Here is a 20,988-nt window from a genome sequence, read left to right on the forward strand (position 1 = left end):
ACCGGTGCACCTAGTCCATGCTCCCAGTTATAAGTGGAGTCCGAGTTGCTCATTTACTTCCGTTACTTTGTATGTACTATTTTAATTACTTTATGTTCTTTGTATTGTTTGTCTGTTTTCCATGTCTGGTCTTTGTCCCTGTATTACATTCTTTTGATTTCCGCTAGATTCTTGGTTCTCTTGATTATCTTTAATGTGAAGAAAAATAACCTCGCAAACTCCCCGGAATCGAAACAAATAAAAGTTATCGCACAAAAACTCCAATACGCACATCAAACTTTTGAAAACATCCGTAGACCACCCGTAACCAAAAAATGATTTAAGGAATAAGATGACAACAGACAGGCTTTAAGTGCAACTGTTTTTCAGAATTTTCAGGCATTGGTCAACATTATTTTTATGTATACTGTCAGCGTTTGATTTTCAGTCGACTATGCGCTTTCACATGTTCATTTAGATATAATGACATTTGGCCTATATTATTTAAGATTTTAAAATTCATTAAAAAAATATATATTCCAACATTTGTTCCATGAAGACCAAAAATACGTCAAAACAACCGTTAAACGTCGAGTTTTGACGTATGGCCAATATCTTGTACTCAACCTAGACCACGTGACAGGAAAAATTGCCTTAGTTTCCGAAATCAAGATTCCCCGACTGCACATTGATAGAAAACACTTGAAAGAGAAGTTAAAGATCCTTATATATAAGTGGTAAGTACACTTTTTATTGCATTATACAAACTATATCAGTTAGACAGTTTGATTCTAAGAATAGAAATTATTATTTTTACACCGCGGTGTCTTCCACATACACATTTCATTACATCGTGTTTTTTGTAAATAACAGGTGACTTAGTAGGTGTAACATGACCTTAACTTGGCTGTTTGCCAAATTACATGTTAACATGATGTCGTCTGCTGTTTTAAACCTGGGCGGTATGATTAATTGGGACGAGAGTAACCAAGGACAACCATTGTCGATATCAATTATTGTAGGCTTGAATGCCACTGTTAATATTGTAACCATGACTACGTTATCTGGTAATCATAGATTGTTATTGATTATTTGTCAAGTGCGAAAGTTCATGGTAAATACTGTGTAGTATTAACTAACTGAATCTTTTATTATTTTTTTTTTTATTAATTTAGACTAAATTAATTCAATTAAATTGATGAATATTGTAGTTGGCTAAACATAAAACGCAATAATAAAGAGTTATACACATTGTGGTCATTACTTAATCACATAGCATGTTGTATGTGACGTAACGATAGCGCAAGTTAACACGAACGTGTCGACATGCTGTTCAATTTAAAAGGCTAGGACACATAAATGTAAGTAAATTGGGGGTTTGAAGGGTCTCCTGGAGATAACACACATAGTACCGTAACCATTTGTTTTAACAGTTTTATGAATTTACCGGATTTGTATTTGCTGTAACAGTAAGTGGAACAAAAGAAGTGAATGACGTAAGAATATCTATAGTCTGATAAACTATTCATTCACCCATAAACTCGTCAGATTTACCACGACGTGAATCATAATCCTTTGAAACAATACTTAGTCATGGTCTGGTGTGAATTGTTACTTTTTATATCTCAAATTGGAGAAACCTAAGAAGAAACAAGATATTTTTATTCCATGTTCGCATCTTCGGTTGCCCGGGTGTGGTCTGACTTGGTTTACTCAAGATATGTTTCCGAGTTGATCCTGTCATGTTAACTGCTACATAGTCGAAGAGCATGCGTGGCATGTACTTCTGTGAGGTAGGGCTTGGGTTAGAACAAAATAATTCTCCTTGCAGAGGTATGAAGTAGTATTATTATTATAATTTGCACAGAGGGTACTGTAAAAGTACTATTGTTCGTGGGGTACCAATTTAGTGATTTTCGTCGGTGAGCCAGACCAAAAAATTTGGTTCCCAACGAAAATGAGATTTCCATCCATGTGCAAAACCAAGAATCAAGAAATTCAAGAATCCACGAATTTGTGCATCTTCCTTGATCCACGAAAGTGGGTATCCACAAATTAACGCACTTTTACAGTTTATCCACTTTTCAAAAGATCAAACTTCAGCCACACTGAGTGCAAACCCCCTCCCCTTTACGCAAATTAGTATAATACAATGGAAACAGGTTCGCGGATTTGTAATGAGTAGTGCTCATAACTTTTCGATAAGAATGATATTATTCATTGACGTTTTAAGAGTGTAATGTACCTCTCTATCATTTAATATAAATGATTTTATTCGTTGATGTTTTAAGATGTAATGTACGTTTTTATCATTTGTGTAATAGGGAAGTGTAAATACAATTGTTACTGCGGATAGTGTTCCTTATAATTTTGTTGTTTGGTTTTTATTAAAATGTTCTATTTTTAATTAACTGTTTCCGTTTCTTCTAAAACAATAAGTAATGATTGCTTTTTGTAATTTATTCTTTGTACTGATATGACCACTTATTTACCGATTATGACACTATATTATGCAAATGCTATTAAATATCACCACCGCAATGGAAGAGGGAGGTTTGCAGGGTTTGCGCTCTGAAAAACTTATATTTTAAATACCATTTCGCTTGAAATGCCTGTACCAAGTCAGGACCATGGCAGTTCCTGCTACTCCGGTAGTGTAACATCTATTTTGTCAGAACTATTTGGAATGAACTTGATATGGATCGGATTAGTGTTCGGTAATTTTGTTGTTACCCTAATTATCAACTGAGATTTTGTGAAACATGAGGTAAGTGATATATGCACGAAAAGCATAAAGTTTGAAATTTGATCAAGATCTTTTCCGAAAATAAGAGAGCGAAGTCGGAGAGCATTGTCAAAAAGTTTCGCAAATGTATTCGGGAGTTAAAAGATACAATTGATAGTGTTACAAAAATGTTTACATGCAATAATGTATTCTTACCAGCATGCACGAGCAAGACAAGCATGAAAGAAAGTTTTTTTTTGCACTTTTACATATCAAATTCTTATATGTGCAATGTAGCATACCTTATTATATCCGTAATTTGTAGCTTGTTATTCGATAACTACTTTTAGCTCTAGTTTCGAGTCAAATATCCTGGATAGCAGAAACGAACGTTCTTAAATGTATGTTATAATCTTTATTTTTTTTTATCAAACAGGTTCAAAATAAGCATTATGAACGGTTAAAAATCAAGGAATATGCTCATAATTGAACGTTTAACTTTGAAACATATTTTTTAACGACTCTTGGGGTCATTATCTAATAATCGACCTTCGAAACGCCCTTGTAAAGCATTTTGTGGTCTATCGTTTTTATAATTGCATGCAACACATCCATCTACCAAGTGTTTACTGTCCTAAAGTTATTTGATAACTGGGCTGCAAAAAAACCCAAAAAACAAAAAAAAAAAACAAAACAAAACAAAACAAAAAACAAACAAAAACAAAAACGAAAACGATTGATATCGAATGTATACAGAATGTTATTCTATCTGTTTTAAGATGTTCTGTCACCACATCAGGGATGAGGGCAGGTACTTTGACATACAATAAATGAATACCACGGATACAAGTGCGTGCGGTAACTTGTTTAAGCATGAAGATGTAACTGTTGGTATCAAGGAGAGGGTCGTATGTTTTACAGTTTTGCTTGACGTGTTCCATTTTCGTAAGTCTAATGGTTTGTCTCCAGAATCTTGATGAAAAAAAATCATGTTTTACCTCTTTTGTCGATATTCATATCTTTTTAAAACAGTGGTACATTCCACTCGTTTCTGTTGTGTGGTAAGTAGATGAGGCTAACCTTGTGGAATTTTTAAAAACTGTTTCAAGTTTACAAATACACTCTGTTGATGCATATATATATATATATCCATAATTTTGACATTAAGCATCTTCCATTCCAATAATGTTAACAGTTTCCACGTCACTAATACAATCTTTTGACCTGCTCTCTTTCGTCGTGTCTCATATCGATCTCAAGGACGCATCTCTAAACTGTTTGAAAGGAAGTGCTGGTGTCCCATACACACACACTACCTTTTTAAAGTCTGTTTATTTCTTTTTACATATCATCTTGTCATTTTATTATAATCTTTTTGTCTAAGCGTAAAACAATGTTTTCCACCTGCTTGATAAGAGTAATCAAGGGAACCAAGGTTACAGCGGTAATCAAAGGAATGTAATCCAGGGACAGACCAGATATGGAAAAGACATACACAACAAAGAACATAAAGTAACTAAAATCATACATACAAAGTAACAAAAGCAAACCTGGACTCTACTAAAAACTGGGAGTATGAACCAGGTGCACCGGTAGGGTAAGCGTCCTCTGCTTTTCTAGAAACACCCGCCGAGTTGCCCATAAAAAGTCAAGTCCAGGATAGACGAAAGATGAAAGGAAAACTATGACACGTTGAAAAGATAAAGTCTTTTGACGAAGACATGAACAAAGTAAGAGAAGATGGATTTTCTACTTTTAGGGCGTATCACAGAACTTTTATTATGAATAATTTGTAGAAAATATTTGAGGTAAAGGAAGACACTTACACGATGATGATTGCACCCTATCGACACATATCCTTCTTTTAGTACTATTCTTATAGTTCTACTATTTTACTCAACTATTCGATCAGAAATGTGTAATACCGAACCTCAACAATGATAAATACAAATAAAATCCCCCTGATTACTTTTTCTGTCACCATTGTCCATTTCGGAATGATTCTGTCGGGGTGATATAAATATCATCGATAATACAGATAATACAGCTAAATAACCTTAACGCCGTGAACCGTAATCTATTGACTAGAAGTTTGATTTTACATTTCTAATTGGTTGAATAAATGGCTATGCAAGAAATGGACAAGACAAGGGTAGGAATGGTAACACTATCTTAGTGGATGAAAGCAGTAAGATGAATGCTTCAATTTTGTTTTCTTAACACAGATAATAAAGGCAACATCACTTTTTAGAGATACAGCCCCTTTCCACCATCCATGACAAATAAGATGTTGCATCTTCAGATTAAACGCCAAATAGCATCGTATTGATCTGTAAAAACACCATAGTGGTAGACAAGGAATGCGTGAGGCGATTCAATATATATACAGTTACATTGCTTTTTGAGGACAAATTCATAAGATATATAAGAACCATTCCGGAGCAAGCACAGGTGCACAATTTCCACTAAAGAAATTGCAATTACCCTTATTTTCCCTTCTTGATGAACAGAAGGCGTTCAAAGTGACCCCAAAATTACAATAAACAGATATAGAGATGTAGATAAAGATGTCTACAAAATGACCAGCTTTCTTTCCATATATTATGAGAAGAATAAAAAAAGTATAAGAAAAAATGGATTACACACAGAAATATACGATGGTACTACAAAGTTACTTGTAAAATGGAAAACGGGACCTTTGTAAGAAAATCCGGCGTTTAAAAAATGTTAATTTGATGAGACAAACAAATCAGGATTGCCTTGGTGATTACTTTGATGTATTTTAAATAATTTTACTTTGCTCTAAACTCATATCTGTAAGAACAAGTTGAAGCAATGCCAAAGGTAGAGATAAGGACGTATCCTTGGACAAAACAGTAACGGGTACACTAAAAGGAAGAAATCGTACTACACGATAAAACTTAAAAGATACTCACTGAAAACCAAACAGCACTAACCCTCTAAATACAATGGTAAACTCCTGTTTTTGGAGATGAGTAGTTCCTGTTTCTTGCAAGACACTCGACTGCTCGATGAAAGACCAGGTCCGGTGAAAAAGAAACAATACATATGACAGGTAGAGATCGTTGGTAATATTGGAAAGGGACACTGTGTATAGAACAATCAGTTCATGGTGAAGACCTTAGAACTCTCGTAATGACGACAAAAATCTATAGACAACATATCAATTATTCCAGTACAGTCGAACAGCAAAGTGCCTCCGTGACCCTGAAATCGTTTGATCTCATTTGCAGTGAACCATGGGCAGATAACTCTAAAAATGGCGGCGATAAATTTCCCGGGAAAATTTTACTTTTGCCCTGCTTCAAAGAATCATTAAATTAATTAAAATCAATTAGAAAATAGGTAAACAAAAAAATCGTATCATATACGAAAATAAAATCTTCAGCTAAATGACATCAACAAAAACATTTCAGACGGACCAATGAGGAAAAAGAACGCATGGAAAGTCCCCCTCTCGAAGAACGAGATTTCATTGTTTTGATTTTGAGCCAATGGACAGGCTGACAGAATTGCATTTCACACGTCGTATCTATTAAAATATAGGTTGACCAATGAACTTCAAGATCTGAAAGGGAATTCCATGTTCAAGGTCGGTCTCAATGTTTATTTGCAATGCTTCGGAGGTTACCCAAAATGCACGTTGTCATTAATTTTTCTCGTGTATTTGCACTCTAATTCTTCTAAATCGACTTTGTATTGTAACCTTGGAGTTGGAAATGAGTTATATGTTCTTCATTCCATTCTGACTTGGTTATCCTATGTAGGTTTTGGAAGTATTTGTTTATTTGTCCCTCCCCTTTTTTCCCATCCCTTTGTTTTGCTTTGACAGTTTGAGAAAACATGACAAAATTTTACACCCAATTGAAACATTATGGACTTTCTTCTTTTATCTATTGTAAAATACCATACAAAGATTTATCATGACATAGGCATGATAGCTGTCAACTGTATTTGCAATTTTCGTAAAACACCGAGGCTTCATTCCTTGCATTGCATATGGTAGAACCTCTCGGTGTTGGATTTGGCCTCCTCTTGTGATAGATTTGGTTATGAGTACTTGTATTTGTATACAACAAATATTTTGATTATGATCTTCCTACATATTTGGTTTTAATGCTGCTGATGAGAGGTTACTCCTTGAAACACGTGTACAGCATATCGAGGTTTACAATATATAAAACTGGTATTTTTTGCATTTGAAAGACTTTGGGATAAGTCAACATCATGAATATGAATATTTTTCAGACTAGTCAATTTTTTGTTATAATTTTACATTTGTTTTGTGTAGTACTATATTTTTTTTTTGCTAAAAGTGAGACTTCGGTGCATATATTTTTATTTATCAAACCTGAACAATACCTCAACCTTTCTCTCCTCAGTTAACCTAGCATTTTTATAGGAATTATATTTTTTCATTTGCTTAGAAACTGCACAAGGAAATATAAGTAACAATCTATTTCATGATACTTATTGTGTATTCATGTCCTGCTATGATTTATACTTTACCTAATATACCTTCCACAACTGGTATGTACATACAAAAATGTATGTTATCCCTTTTCTTTTGTCATTAAGGATACATGCCATTGGAAAACAGTTGACAGAAGTAAAAATGGAATGTGTCAGCAAATTAATATGTTGAATAATTAAGTTAGTAAATAAGAAAATTGTAAACCACTTGTATAGCAGTTCTTTATTTAATAGGCCCCGTGCAGGTGCGGGTGTTAAAAGAATAGGCCTGCAGCAGCGCTAAACTTGTCGTAAAAGGCGACTAAATAGTGCTCGGAACCCTAGCCGGGGGCTAGGGCGCTCTGCCCACAGAGCAAGTGTGTTGTGTGCCCCAGGTGGTGGAATGGGGTACCCCTGATATGTTACATGCTGGGGTTGTCAGGCTATAATACGGAAAACCTGACCGCAAACCATAGTGGTGCACCGTGTTGGGAAAGATGCCACGTTCCTTGCACGTTAAAAAACCCTACTGTGGTATTCTCCCGGAGTAGGAACCATAGGGCTCCGCCACAGGAGGCTAGATTGCCTTACCGTAGCCACCTCTCCCTATTTCCAGTGGCAATCAAAATTTGTCGACCCCATTGTCCTTGTGTCCCATCCCTTTTTCATTTCATCATCATTTCATGTTCATTTTATCATCAATTTCATGTTCATCGTCTGAATATAGCTGAAATATTGCTGCTCGGACGTTAAACCCCAACAAACAAACAAAATTTATTTAATAATGATATGTATAAAAAAGAATATTTTTTTGAAAAAAAAATTCAATGTTGATATTAAAAAAAATCCATTGACAACAATATTAGAAAATATAAAAAGGAATTTTATCTTAGAAAAATAATTTCCCATAAGAAATTGATTTGTTTTATATAAAAATGAATTTCTAATGTCAAAAACTAAAATTTTAATATGTGAATTCTCAATATAAAAAAATAACTATCTTTTTCAATATTAAAAATTCAGATCTAATATTCAAGAATCAATATCTAATATGAAAATGAATTCATCAATAAAAATAAATTTCTAATTTCACAGACTTGTTTTTAGTTACAGGTTTATGCTAATACTAAGACATAGTTTTCTGATATTAGAAAATAAAAAGTTAATATTAAAAATGTATTTTTGTCCACTTTGGCTTACAAGTCATTCTGGTACAGATGAGTGCAAGAGGAATATTTTGACAAAAAGTTCTTTTCTTCTTTTTATTATAACCTAGTTACATTATTTTTTTAGACATTTTTAATTGAATATATGGGTTGAAACTAACTCTGTTTGGAACTTCCAAATACTTCCATACCGGGTTACTTCCCTTGCTCGATGCGTAATTTAGAAAAAAGCTGACAGAATTGCATTCCACACCAGATAATGACTGCAAACTCTGTGAAGTAGTCTCAGAATTTGAATACTTTGCCATGTTGAAATTTCTAAGCTGTTCAGAATCGGAAAGTGAAGATATCTTAATTTTTTGCCGGCAACCGGCAAATTTCTGACAAAGGGGTAAGTGACTTAAAAGCTGACAGAATCATTCCTACTGATTAATTTCGCTGTCTTGAAAGGATAAATATGTAGATAAATGATCATAATTTGAACGTTTATTTTATTTTTTTTACCGATGGTAATAGAAATTGTCACACGAAGCGAGTTTTCATCAGAAATCGTGCCGCTTAAAACATCGCCATTCTGACCACGATTTGTCCCGTGACTCTTGCAAATGAAAACGACGCCATATTCGACTTCCAATTAGTGAAATGGTGGTACTTTCCGAGGAAACGTATGATTCGAGTTGCAAAAGGTCCATACACCGGAGTGACTTGAAAGTTTTTTTATATAAAACTGGTTATTTGACAATGGGAACATCAAAGTCGTCGTCGGATTTTTCTTATCTTTTCGATGAAAACATTTACCTTCTTCCAATTTTGAAATTAAAGTCAAGGTAAGAATCAGAATTCGATGTGTCTCTAGTTTCCTTGTTTAAAACCTCTTTCTTGTGGAAGAAATGAAGAGGGTAACTAAATCCAATATTATTTAGTGACAAAACATTAGAATCAAAGGAATTAAAGGACTGTGCAAACTTGCGTTCCTTTTGACGGAGTAAATTTTTGATGAAGTTTGCCTCGTTGGAGCGGATAAAAGGATCAGCAGGTGGAGATATACAAATAGTGCGTGCCATTCAAGATACATATCTAATTTTAAAACATCAATCCATTGTAGACTGAATAAATATGGTGCCAATCATAAAGATTCTGATACACTAGTAGTCCTTGTGGTTTTGGTTGAGGCACTATTTCGTTTGAAAACAATTGTAGTGTCGGCATTTGAATTCTTAAAGTGGTGACCTTGATTTGCAGGCAACATATCTTTTTTCATAAAAAGTGCTCTTAAAAGTCGGTTTGCACGATACACAACGTCCGTGCAGTAGCGATGGTTTTTCAAAAAGGGTTATGGCTAGACAGAAGAAACCCAATGTTGTAGGATTATATGGATTGTTACCAAAGAAAAATGAAAAAAAAGGTCATCTCGTTTATCATTTAATTTTATCATGGGTTTTCCTCTTCTATCAGTTATAAGGTAAAATCAAGCTCAAGCTATGGGGCTAATATAATCTAATAAAAACGTGGAATTACCATTTCTTTAACTATTTCCATAGAATAACAACAACAAAACGTTCCAATACCGCAGTATGTTGCCAACAATTTTAATTAATACAAAATCTTCTAACTAATATTCTATCATCAACCTTGATGTACTTTTTCAGAAATAAAGCCAAGAGAAACATCAATCAAGAGGAAAACTCACATATTTATAAAACTATTTATACATAGAGTTCCTTCGTAAGCTGCAAGGGGTTTAAAGAGAAATCAAAGCCTAAATAAAATGTGATTTCATGTAGCAAATCGAATTTACCGGACATTCTAGGTATTTATAAATATTGGCAAAAAATACAATAGCGTCAGTAATGGGATGATTCAAACACGTCAGAATTTAAAAAAAAAGACATGTTCTAAACTAAAAGGATATACAACAAAAATGTACTACATTCAGTCCTGATTTTATTTCTTAGGCAGATCAACTGATATCACAAACATTAGCCAGTTTGACTACCAACACTCTTCACAACATATTTGCAAAACCAAGAACGCAACAAATAAGAAAATACTCGTGTATTGTATTATATTATCATTAAATAAAAAGACATTAGAAACAATCAAAGATTTGTCTTTGTAATACGATTTCGAAATATAAAAAGAATAATGGATTGGGTGGAATTCTATCAGACATATAAAATAATTTGACAACAAGTAATACGGACACTCGTTATCACTTTTGTGGAAGACATTGATAGATTTCAAATGGTAGATCGAAAATTGTTATTCATACTGTTACATAGTTAGTTTTTGACTATCATGGAAATGAAGGTAAATACAAAAAAAAAAAATACAATCATATATATATATATATATGTATTGTAAATTCCGATATGCTGTACACATGTTTCAATAAGTTACGTCTCACGAGGGACCCCATCGGAATTAAGTTTATATAGCTTTATGGGTTGTCCCAGGCAACCGATGTACTTTTGAAGATTACTTTACATGTATATATTTTGTATAGGATAATGTGTATTGCATATAGACAGGTTTTAAATTGCTTATATCTGTTTTATATTGTCATTATGTTTGATGTTGCCTAAATTAATTTGTTTGTTGTTATCAGCAGCATTAGAATCAATATATAGGAGAAGTTATAAATAAAAAATAATAATTGTATACAAGAAGTACCCAAAACCAAAAATATCGAAATAGGAAGCCAGATCAATCGCCGAGAGGTTCTACTGTGTGCAGTACAAGGTCTGAAAAATAAACACTAGCGGAGGGAAAGTTTAAAACAAGAGAAAGAGTAATCAAGGGAACCAAAGTTATAGCGGTAATCAAAAGAATGTAATCCAGGGACAAAGACCAGACATGGAAAACAGAAACAAACAACAAAGAACATAAAGTAACTGAAATCATACATACAAAGTAACAAAAGTAAATGAGCAACTCGGACTCCACTAAAAACTGGGAGCGTCCTCTGCTTTTCTAGAAACACCCGCCGAGTTGATCATAAAAAGTCAAGTCCGGGGTAGACAAACGAGGAAAGGAAAACTATGACCCGTTGAATAAATCAGTTTTCATGGTGCTGATGAATACATCATAACGATCCACGAGTTCATGATGACGACCATAAAACTTCTGTAGTGATGACTTCAATCTTGTAGCAACATAACCCTGTTCCAGAAGCCTATTTGTTAGACTTCTAGCGCGATACAAAAAGTCTTCGTAGTTTCGGCAAGCTCTGGCATAACGTATGAGTTGTGATATGAACACTCCATACGCAGGAGCCGAAGAAACTGATACTCGACAACTAAAGTCTGTTATATTTAGAATGATTCAAAAGTGTCAATACTACGTCTACATATATAGATGCAATGATGGACTTGCAACAAATAGTAATTGAACTGTTGCAACAATATGACATTTCTCGCGTTTGTCTGGAAGCTTAGTTTTATATTCAGTCGAAACAAAACAAGAAAACAAAAGCTCAAAATTTGATTTTACGAAGTATTTTGCAAGCTCTTGTGGTGTGGAAAAAAATAATTTTACTGGCTAACAAATGCTGATTGTTCCCATTCTTCCGACGATGACTTTTGCCTTTCGCTCACTTCATATAATTGAAATGATTTAAGGAAAACAGTTGGTTCCTTTAGGATACCGATCCTTTTGATCACATATTATATAGCTAGATCGATATATTTTTGTCAGTATTTTGCACTTTTCTTACCTTCTATGAAGACTACTTTGAGATTTTTCTCAAGTTTATCTTGCATTAATAAAGAGTAATCAAGGGAACCAAGGTTATAGTGGTAATCAAAAGAATGTAATCCAGGGACAAAGATCAGACATGGAAAACACATACAAAGTAACAAAAGTAAATGAGCAACTCGGACTCCACTAAAAACTGGGAGCATGGACCAGGTGCACCGGTAGGGTAAGCGTCCTCTGCTTTTCTAGAAACACCCGCCGAGTTGATCATCAAAAGTCAAGTCCGGGGTAGACAACGACGGAAGGAAAACTATGACCCGTTGAATAAATCAGTTTTCATGGTGCTGATGGATACACCATAAAAATATATTGTAAAAATATGAAAGTGTTGCTTTTTAGCTTATTTACACGATAATCTTCTAAAGCAATTGAAAAGTGAAGACTTGCAGGAAAAAAAACAGTTTAAGTTTGATGAAACGTCTAAATTTATTTTTTTTTGTCAACCAAATTATTGTTTTGGTTTTGGTTTTCAATTTATCATATTATATATAACGTGTGCAGGAAATATATAACAGTGATCAGAGAAATGTGATTAATGTGAATCATTGAAATAATTCTAACCGGGTAGTAATGCAAGATAAATGTAATATTATAGGTTACGAACCTCATTTTTAAACTGATTAAAAAAATGTTTTGTGCATGTACATCGTTAGATTTAATTCTGATTTCTTTTAAGGGAGTTGATATTCAGGGTATAATTTGTTTGTTTGTTTGTTTGTTTGTTTTCGATTTTGTTTTGTTTTGTAATGTTTGTTTTCTTTTTTATCCCGTTTTCAAGTCCATATTATGTTCTGAAGTAAGTTTTTCCTTTGTTTCATATTAGTTTTACTCTCTCTTATAAACGATGTTTCATATCGTCTAAAATGTATACTTCTGCGATTTAATAATCATAAAATGTTTCCCGAAGAAGTACTCTCCTTGGAGCAGTTATCTTACTTCGATATAAAATACGGCTCTCAATAAGTTCTTTTTTTAATATTGTTAAGTCAATGTATTGTCATGCAAGTCTATGATATCTTAGGGATATTTTACGGAAAGAAAATAAGAAAAAAGATTGCTTTAATTATATGTCTTTCAGGCTTCAAAATTATCTTGGTCTTATTTTAATTGCTCTATATTTACCGATTAATAGATTGAAGGTCAAACATTATAATTAAGTTAAAAAAGAACACCATCAATAGAAAAAAAACCAAAATGGTTCAAGCAACAACAAAAGAGGAACCCGATATTTTTAATCGAATTTCGTAGTCAAAAGTGTATTGGTTCAGCTACTGCGTATCATTCCTACAAACATAAAAAAGAATGTAAACGTCCTCTGACTTTGGTCATGTGTTTAATTTCGTGGATGTACGCCAAATATGTTTTAATTTTCCTTTTTGGGGGTTCTGTGATAGCCTACATTTTTCATGCATAATTTCAACAAAATCTGGTTATTGGTTTATTGTAAATTAATTTGATTTGTGATTTACTATTTGTTTGTTTGTAATGAAGTTTTTGTATATTGTTATAAATATTTTTCATTGTAAATACATATTGACTTTATATATTTTGCCATATACATTGTATTTTCTATTACAACGATGTTGTAAGCTGCTTTGTCTGCTAGAACTTTCATGTTGAGTAATGCATCGCTAACTACAAAGATTTAATATTTCAATTAAGCTTTAACATTATTAATCATTTTTAAGAATAGCGTATTATTGTTAATCAAGTGTCTTTTTCTGATCAAATTAAATAAAACATACTATTTGCTTTTAAATTGTAAGATACATTGTATCATACAGATTTATTAAAAATTATGTTTATAATGAACATACACAAACACAAACAAACACACTAGACTTTTGTATGCTCTTATTTTTTATGTCGCAATAAACCTTTAGATTATACACGGGAAATCCTAAGATCTTGTTTATTTGTGGGAAAACTATCAGGCAGGATCTTGATTATAACATTTCCTGTGATGATTCATCACTAGACCGTCTTTATCTGATTACAGATATTATACTGTGTACACATTCGAGACATATCTTCGTGTGTTTATATTATTCGCGAAACGACCACAGGTGTGTCAGATAGTTCATACACATGTACAAATTTTACCTGTGTTGTGAGATATAATAATCAGTCAATAACCACGGCTAATCGCCACAGGTAAATTGCGCTGTTGTTAAATTAAATTGTTAGTGCCTCGAGCATTATTGATCGTGCTATAGAAATGCCAATCAGTCGTTAAATTTGAATGGCGTGTTTTGTATGAATAAGTCTACTGGGCCGAGTGCCAAATCTTATTGTAGCAGACGACACATAACTCTTTGTTTGCTAGAATAAATCAAACCAAGCAGAAAGTGGTATTTAAATGTTAAATGTCAGCGTGAAATAGGTTCAACAAAACATCTACAGAATCGTTAAAATCATATCCGTCGGTACTAATCTTTTTTTTTAATTAAGGCGCACTCCTATAAATCATTTCCCAAAAATAGTACACTCGCTCTGTTATACGTATTGAAAACATTTATGTTGTCGCTACATAAAACTTGTACAAGTACAGTGGAGATAACAGTAATTAAATAAACTTGGCCCGCTGCCAGTATTTGAGATCAGTTCAGCTGTCATGATTAGCATGTCAAAGGAGCGGATATCAGCCTGAAGCTAGGGTTATTAAACGGTTTCCAATGGCAACGCGCGTTGATTGGACACAAGTTATTAATTTTGGCAGATAATAGCCACAGAGGGAAACGATTGTGAATAGGTTCACAGGGCTCAAAGGAAAACGGATCAATACTAGAACTGAACACATGAGTGTACAAAACATTAGTGTATAGACAAAGGTAAATGTTCGGGAAAGGTGAAGACTTGTTATTGTGTGTACTTCAATGGCAGATTTATGATCGAATGATGTAAACAATGGATTTTATCGAGGATAGTATGCGGATGTTGAAGTGGATATCACTGCCATGTCAAGTGTACGTTACGTCATATTTATGTCGACAGCGTTATGTTGTCACGTGATATGGACATTGGGGAATTATACGTAAATGGAATGTCAAAGCATGTTTTGTATTTGTCATATCGGACTATATGTCATCGCCGATAACCAAATATATATGTATATGTATTTCTGAGATAAAATCAATTTCATGCCGTTTTCGACATTGATTTGATTGCTAGTACGAGTCGACGCGCGTGATAATAAATGAAGCTATATGACGTCATAATTTAATAGTACCGCTTCTGAGGGAATCCGAAAAAGAAAAGGTTGTTATTTTTGGTACAAGATTTTGTTGTTGTTCGAAATATACCGTCGAAGGAGAAGTATACAATATCACCGTTTTATGACAACGAGTTTTACCTGAAAATTTACTAACTATACTTACACGTCGGGATTTTTCTGCATTTTAAAACGTTTTTACTGTTTAATACAAAAATATTTGATATCGTTTTAATATTAATTGATTGAATCTATATCTTTTTTTACAGGAAGTTGGGATGAAGGAAAGTATACCTGATTAAGTGCTCTGAAGAATAACGTAAGAGTCTATTTATATATGTATAGCTTACAATATATGTGGTGCTAGGTAAAGTTGGATTTAATTTTTTTTTCAAACAATTAAACAAAAGAAACCAAATCTACGGAACGCATAAATTTATAAAAAAAAAAGAAAATATTTTAACTTCTTATTTAGCACGGAATGCTACTATCTTTTGTAACGAAACTTTTCAAATCATGCATATGGACTAAAGTCGATAGAAGAAAGTGAACCGAAATTGGATTTATTATTTTATTATACATGTAGCACAGTGATGTCGTGTTCATATGTTTTCCCTATAGAAATCAAGGTGAATATAGCGTGGTATATATTACTTTCTATCTATTAGAACGACGACATAAACTACAAAAACACATTTTAAAAAGTTCACAGCGTCTGCTATACAATGGAAAGGTTATTTTATGTACGTGTCAAGGTGTGGTTATTCCGTGAGAAAAATGTTCCGTTTTCACGCGTTCCATTTTATCCTTTGAGAAAGGAAAACTATATTTTCATATATTATAGTTTATAAAGATTTTATTTGTTCACTTTCTTTGATATGACGTCATATGGTCCGTTAGGAAATTATATGGACCTACGTATGGGCCGCCTCGCTTTCAAATGAAGAACGTGACGTCATTACTTGAGAAGTTGAGTATGTTTTCTCTGTTCTTCCATACGAAGATCCAGAGTTAATTATATAGAAAAAAAAGAATGATTTAGCAAGTTGTTCATGCTACTTTGGGTCACATTGCAATATATGGACCGGTTAGTAACTAAAAAATATCAATATGACGCTCAGCATCATGTACTATTTACTAAATTGTTTAGTGGTGTAAATCCAGAGTTTAGGTCACGTGACTGAGTGAAAGAATGGATTTAAAATCCTGACGAGATCAAGAACCCATCTAGTACAACATATATTATTTTACATGGAAAACATTCATTAATCGAGATTATGCAGGTTTTGCATAGATACATTAAACGAAAACCAGCGAAGATAGACGATTCATCTGAATTGATTTCTTAACATTCTTTATGGATGAAATAATAATGCACTTGCGATAAACTATAATTAATAAAAATATCCATACAACTAAAGGTAAATTATATAGTCCAAAGCATGCGCTCTATATTTTTAAATATTTTTTAATTAAAAATCTAAACTAAAGTTCCTTTTTCACAATTTCAATGTTGATAGAGTTGAAACAATTTAATGACGTCATTTTGTCGTTATTATGTCTCGACAGGATGCAAATTAAACATTCAACAGTTTTTATTGTTTTGTTTTAAAACCTTTTTTCAGAAATGTGAGTTGATATTTTCCAAAAATAGGTCGGTAGTAATTTTAGTGAATCAACTCCTTTGTCACCTTCGTATCTGTTGAAGTATAGTTAGAGTGGACTGTAGTCTTGTATATAATTATATACATTTGCAATTGTTGGTTGTTGGCGTATCAAGATGATTGTCGTGGGTAGAAGTAAAACATAGGGGTAACTCGATCAAAAAGGGCAAACACTGTCTGCAGAGAACTTCTTAGTTTCTCTCCGTGGACTTCTTTAAGAGTGACTGCTTTTTGAAAAGGTCTTTTAATGGATATTTGTTAATGATGCTAAGAAAAGGGTTTGTCAATCTTGAATTTAGTTCTATCCATATATTAGGGCTTTTGGGGTCAGCATTTATGCTCATATCCAGCAAAAAAAAAATTTCCGCTGTATAATTTCAATTATAGAAATAATTTTTATAACTGAAATCTTGACTAAGACCATTTGGTAAAACAACGATAAAATTAAAGATGTACAATTACACCAACAAACAACCAAAGCTTATGATGGATGTACTATACCGTTACATTAGTTTAATTGTAATGAGGGGAATAGTATTTTTTTACCCCTATGTGTCTGCTATAAATTGAGGCAACGCCGAAGGTAAAAGTTGGTATCGAGGGGAAATAAATTTACTGTTTTCCGAATTAACAGTAGGCAAATTAAATGTTTTATTATACTGAACCATCATGATGTTTTTATAATCCGGAAGCGAATATTGCGACCATGATCGATTACGGTTAATCGGATTTTAATGTTGTTCAAGGATAAATCCCAAGAACATAATTTACCAATGAGAATCGGGGGTAAACGCGAAATATGAGTACGGCATTATTGTCTCGGTCGTATTGGAGATATTGACTTGAAATTTAGTATATAGCTACATTTAAATGAGTTACAGGTTGAATTCACATTTTATTCCGGACAAATGATTATTTTCTCTGCAGAGTACAGTTGGGAATTAAGGAGTCCAAGAAAAATATTTCGGTCAAAATTCTTCAAAATTCTACTTTTAGCAACGAATATGAGTGTGAACACTTCCAATTTACCTGCATGGTCTTATCTTTTGTAAAAATGTAGAATTTTTTTAATTTTTACTTAAATACAGGTGTCACCGTCACTAATATGAAACTAACATTTTTAATTTCTACATTTTCTAAAAATGTAGAAATTAAAAATGTTAGTTTCATATTAGTGACGGTGACACCTGTATTTAAGTAAAAATTCAAAAAATTCTATAAAATGTTTGAATGCAATCAGTTTTGTTTTTCATAATGGTCTAAAACTATTGACTAAAATGCTTATTTTTTTCAATATAACTATCATGTGGGTGACTGTGACACATATAATTCTGTCAAAATTCTTCAAAAATGTCATATTCCAGCATATATATGAGTGCCCACACTTTTAATTTCCATGAGGATCTAAAAATAATGACTGAAATGATTAATTTGTCAATATAAATATCATGTAGTGGCTGTGACACATACATTTGCGACAAAATTCTTTACAAAATGTCATATTCTTTCAAAATGTATGAGTGCGCACACTTTCATTTTCCATGAGGGTCTAAAATTATTGACTAAAATGTTTTTTTTTGTAACATAACTACCACGTGGGTGACTGCGACTTGTCTATTTATGTCAAAATTCTTCCAAAATGTCTGAAATGCTAATTTTTTCAAAAAAACTATCATCTGGGTGGCTGTAACACATTTATTTGAGTCAAAATTCTTTAAAAATATCTTATTCTTGAAGAATGTATGAGTGCGAGCACTTTTGATTTCCTTGGGAGTCTAAAATTATTGACTAAAATGCTGGGTTTTTTTTTGGTAACATACTTGCCACGTGGGAGACTGCGACTTATATATTGATGTCAAAATTCTTCAAAAATGTCATGTTCTTGTGAATACTTTAAAGTTACATAAAGGTCTAAAATTTCTGTATAAACTGTTTAAAATTGTCAATATATATAGGTACTCTGTATCATACCGGTGTCTAGATCTGCAACCAAAAGAATTCAGTCCAAATTCAGGGACGTTGCAGGTACGGCAGGCAATAACTTTTGTTGGTACTGCATCTCATGCATTAAAGTCGGGTTAAAAATTGAAGAAAAATATCAAGTTTAAACATAGCAAGGCTTCCTTCTCGTCGTACGATTCGTCGTACGGGATTCCGGTACATTGTACTACGCATTTTTTCGGAATCACGTACATGTACTGCATGTAATTCAGTCAGAGAAGTATTTTCGAGCGTATGACTGTCAGAATATGTCAGGAACTCTTCTAATCCACATATCTGTTCTACCTAGAACAGGTCCTGACAGGAGGGTGTCAGGACCCATGGCAGAGCTTGTCCAAAGCCCTGACAGACCCTGACAAAATGTGTCGCGGGTCAGGACAGTTTCTGACAGTTTAGAACTGTTCTATGACAGCGAATCCTGACGGGATCGATGAGAGGTTAGAAATGATCGCAACTGTAAGATAGTCGGGGTCTTTGTGCAAATACGAGTGCATCGTAAGATAGTCAGGGTTTCCACGAACATGTTTTGTGTTAAGTACCAGTACATCGTAAGATAGTCGGGGTCTTGACAAGTATACTTTGAACATCGTAAGAAATTTGAGACTTGACAAGCATGTTATGTGTGAATAATACGAGTACATCGTCGTAAATATTAGACTGTTCTAAAGTGTTCTAAAGTTGTCCTTATTCTTACAAAAACTAGTACTTTAAAATTGTTGGCATTAACATCTCAACGAGGCAGAGCACTTTAGTGAATTTGTAACACCAGTGCAATATTCCCACAAGGAAGCATCGATTAACATGATTCTTTAGCACAATTTATAGTGTTGCTCCTTTAACTAATGTTTATATGATAGTTCAATCTCATAGTTAAGTTTATTTTTAGAAGAGTTCTCTTCGGTGGTTGATTCACTTCGTATTATATTGTCTCCACTGGACTCGGGACTCAATGAATCACGGTTCAGTAACCCTTCGATTAAGTTAGATAGGTAAACGGGTATCAGGTTCAGTGTACACAATCACATCAAACATGATGAAAAGTTTCATAAACATATTGGTTTTTTTTTCAGTCCGTCTTAATACCAGGTTATTCTGTTCCTCAAATCACATTTTTTTTTTATTTAAACAATATTACAACAGTCTTACTCATGTAAAGGAAGTGAATTGATATAGAAAGGTGTGTAAAACTCGTATTGTCCCTTGACCTGAAAGTGAAATAATTTTTTAAAGTAATTTGTCGGTCCATCTGTTGTCAGAAACTTGATTTTGTCCGTTCATATAGTGTGTGGTTGAATGTGATGAAGTAACGTACTGTAAATAAATTATTGATCACTAGAAATAACTCATACTTTTTTTTTTTGATTTAGTGCATACTTATGACATAATAAGTCAGTGTAATTATAGACAATAATTCAAAATGAAAATATAAATTAGAATTGAAATATTTAAAAAATGATTCCATGACATTTTTCATATCGCATGCTTTTTTGGTTGATGATGCATTGAAAAAAACGTACGAGCAACGATGCTCGCAATATTTCACCTTGATCAAGCATGTGAAATAAAAATCACTAGATAATCACATGCCCTCGGTATGATAGTTGGCTGAGGGCTAATAAATAAGGTGACATGAACATATATATGAAATGATTAGTCTCACATGTCTGGACATTATACCCGACATTGCCGAGTACAACAAGAAAAAGAAAAGTACGGAAAGACATGTAGAAATAAACGAAAGATTTTGGAGAAATGCAATATTGCTTTCCTATCTACCCGCTACTAAGGTTATTCATTAAAAGCTTGAGCTATCAGAAAATTAATGTGCATTGACATACAGTTGTTTCATCAATCAACTCAAGTTATTACATGTATTAAAGATTGGTGTAATAATACTTGCTTCTGTAAGCTAGCACGTTTAATCTCGTAAATGCATGCCCAATCTAATTATAACAAGAGCTATCCATTGTCCCATTCAGTCACTACATGTAGGCACATGCAGTGACTGAATGG

At 33.2% G+C, this 20,988-nt stretch overlaps 1 protein-coding gene across 5 annotated transcripts in view; it reads left to right on the forward strand.

Annotated features, from left to right (window-relative positions):
• Positions 1 to 650: 650 nt before the first annotated feature.
• Positions 651 to 20,988, forward strand: part of LOC148622318 (uncharacterized) — a 28,678-nt gene continuing 8,340 nt past the window's right edge. The window contains exons 1-3 of one of the 5 annotated variants that reach the window (XM_088572136.1): positions 651 to 716; positions 3,484 to 3,649; positions 15,580 to 15,629. The gene's annotated coding sequence lies outside the window, so the exon portion shown is untranslated. Of the gene's footprint in view, positions 717 to 779; positions 3,106 to 3,483; positions 3,650 to 14,510; positions 15,066 to 15,127; positions 15,358 to 15,579; positions 15,630 to 20,988 lie in introns of those variants that run through there. The other 4 variants (XM_088572138.1, XM_088572134.1, XM_088572135.1 and 1 more) reach the window with 4 other exon arrangements.

The sequence above is a fragment of the Perna viridis genome, chromosome 3, assembly GCF_037379345.1.
Source record: "Perna viridis isolate PV_CMFRI_1.1 ecotype Kerala chromosome 3, ASM3737934v1, whole genome shotgun sequence".
In the NCBI taxonomy this organism is placed as follows: domain Eukaryota; kingdom Metazoa; phylum Mollusca; class Bivalvia; order Mytilida; family Mytilidae; genus Perna; species Perna viridis.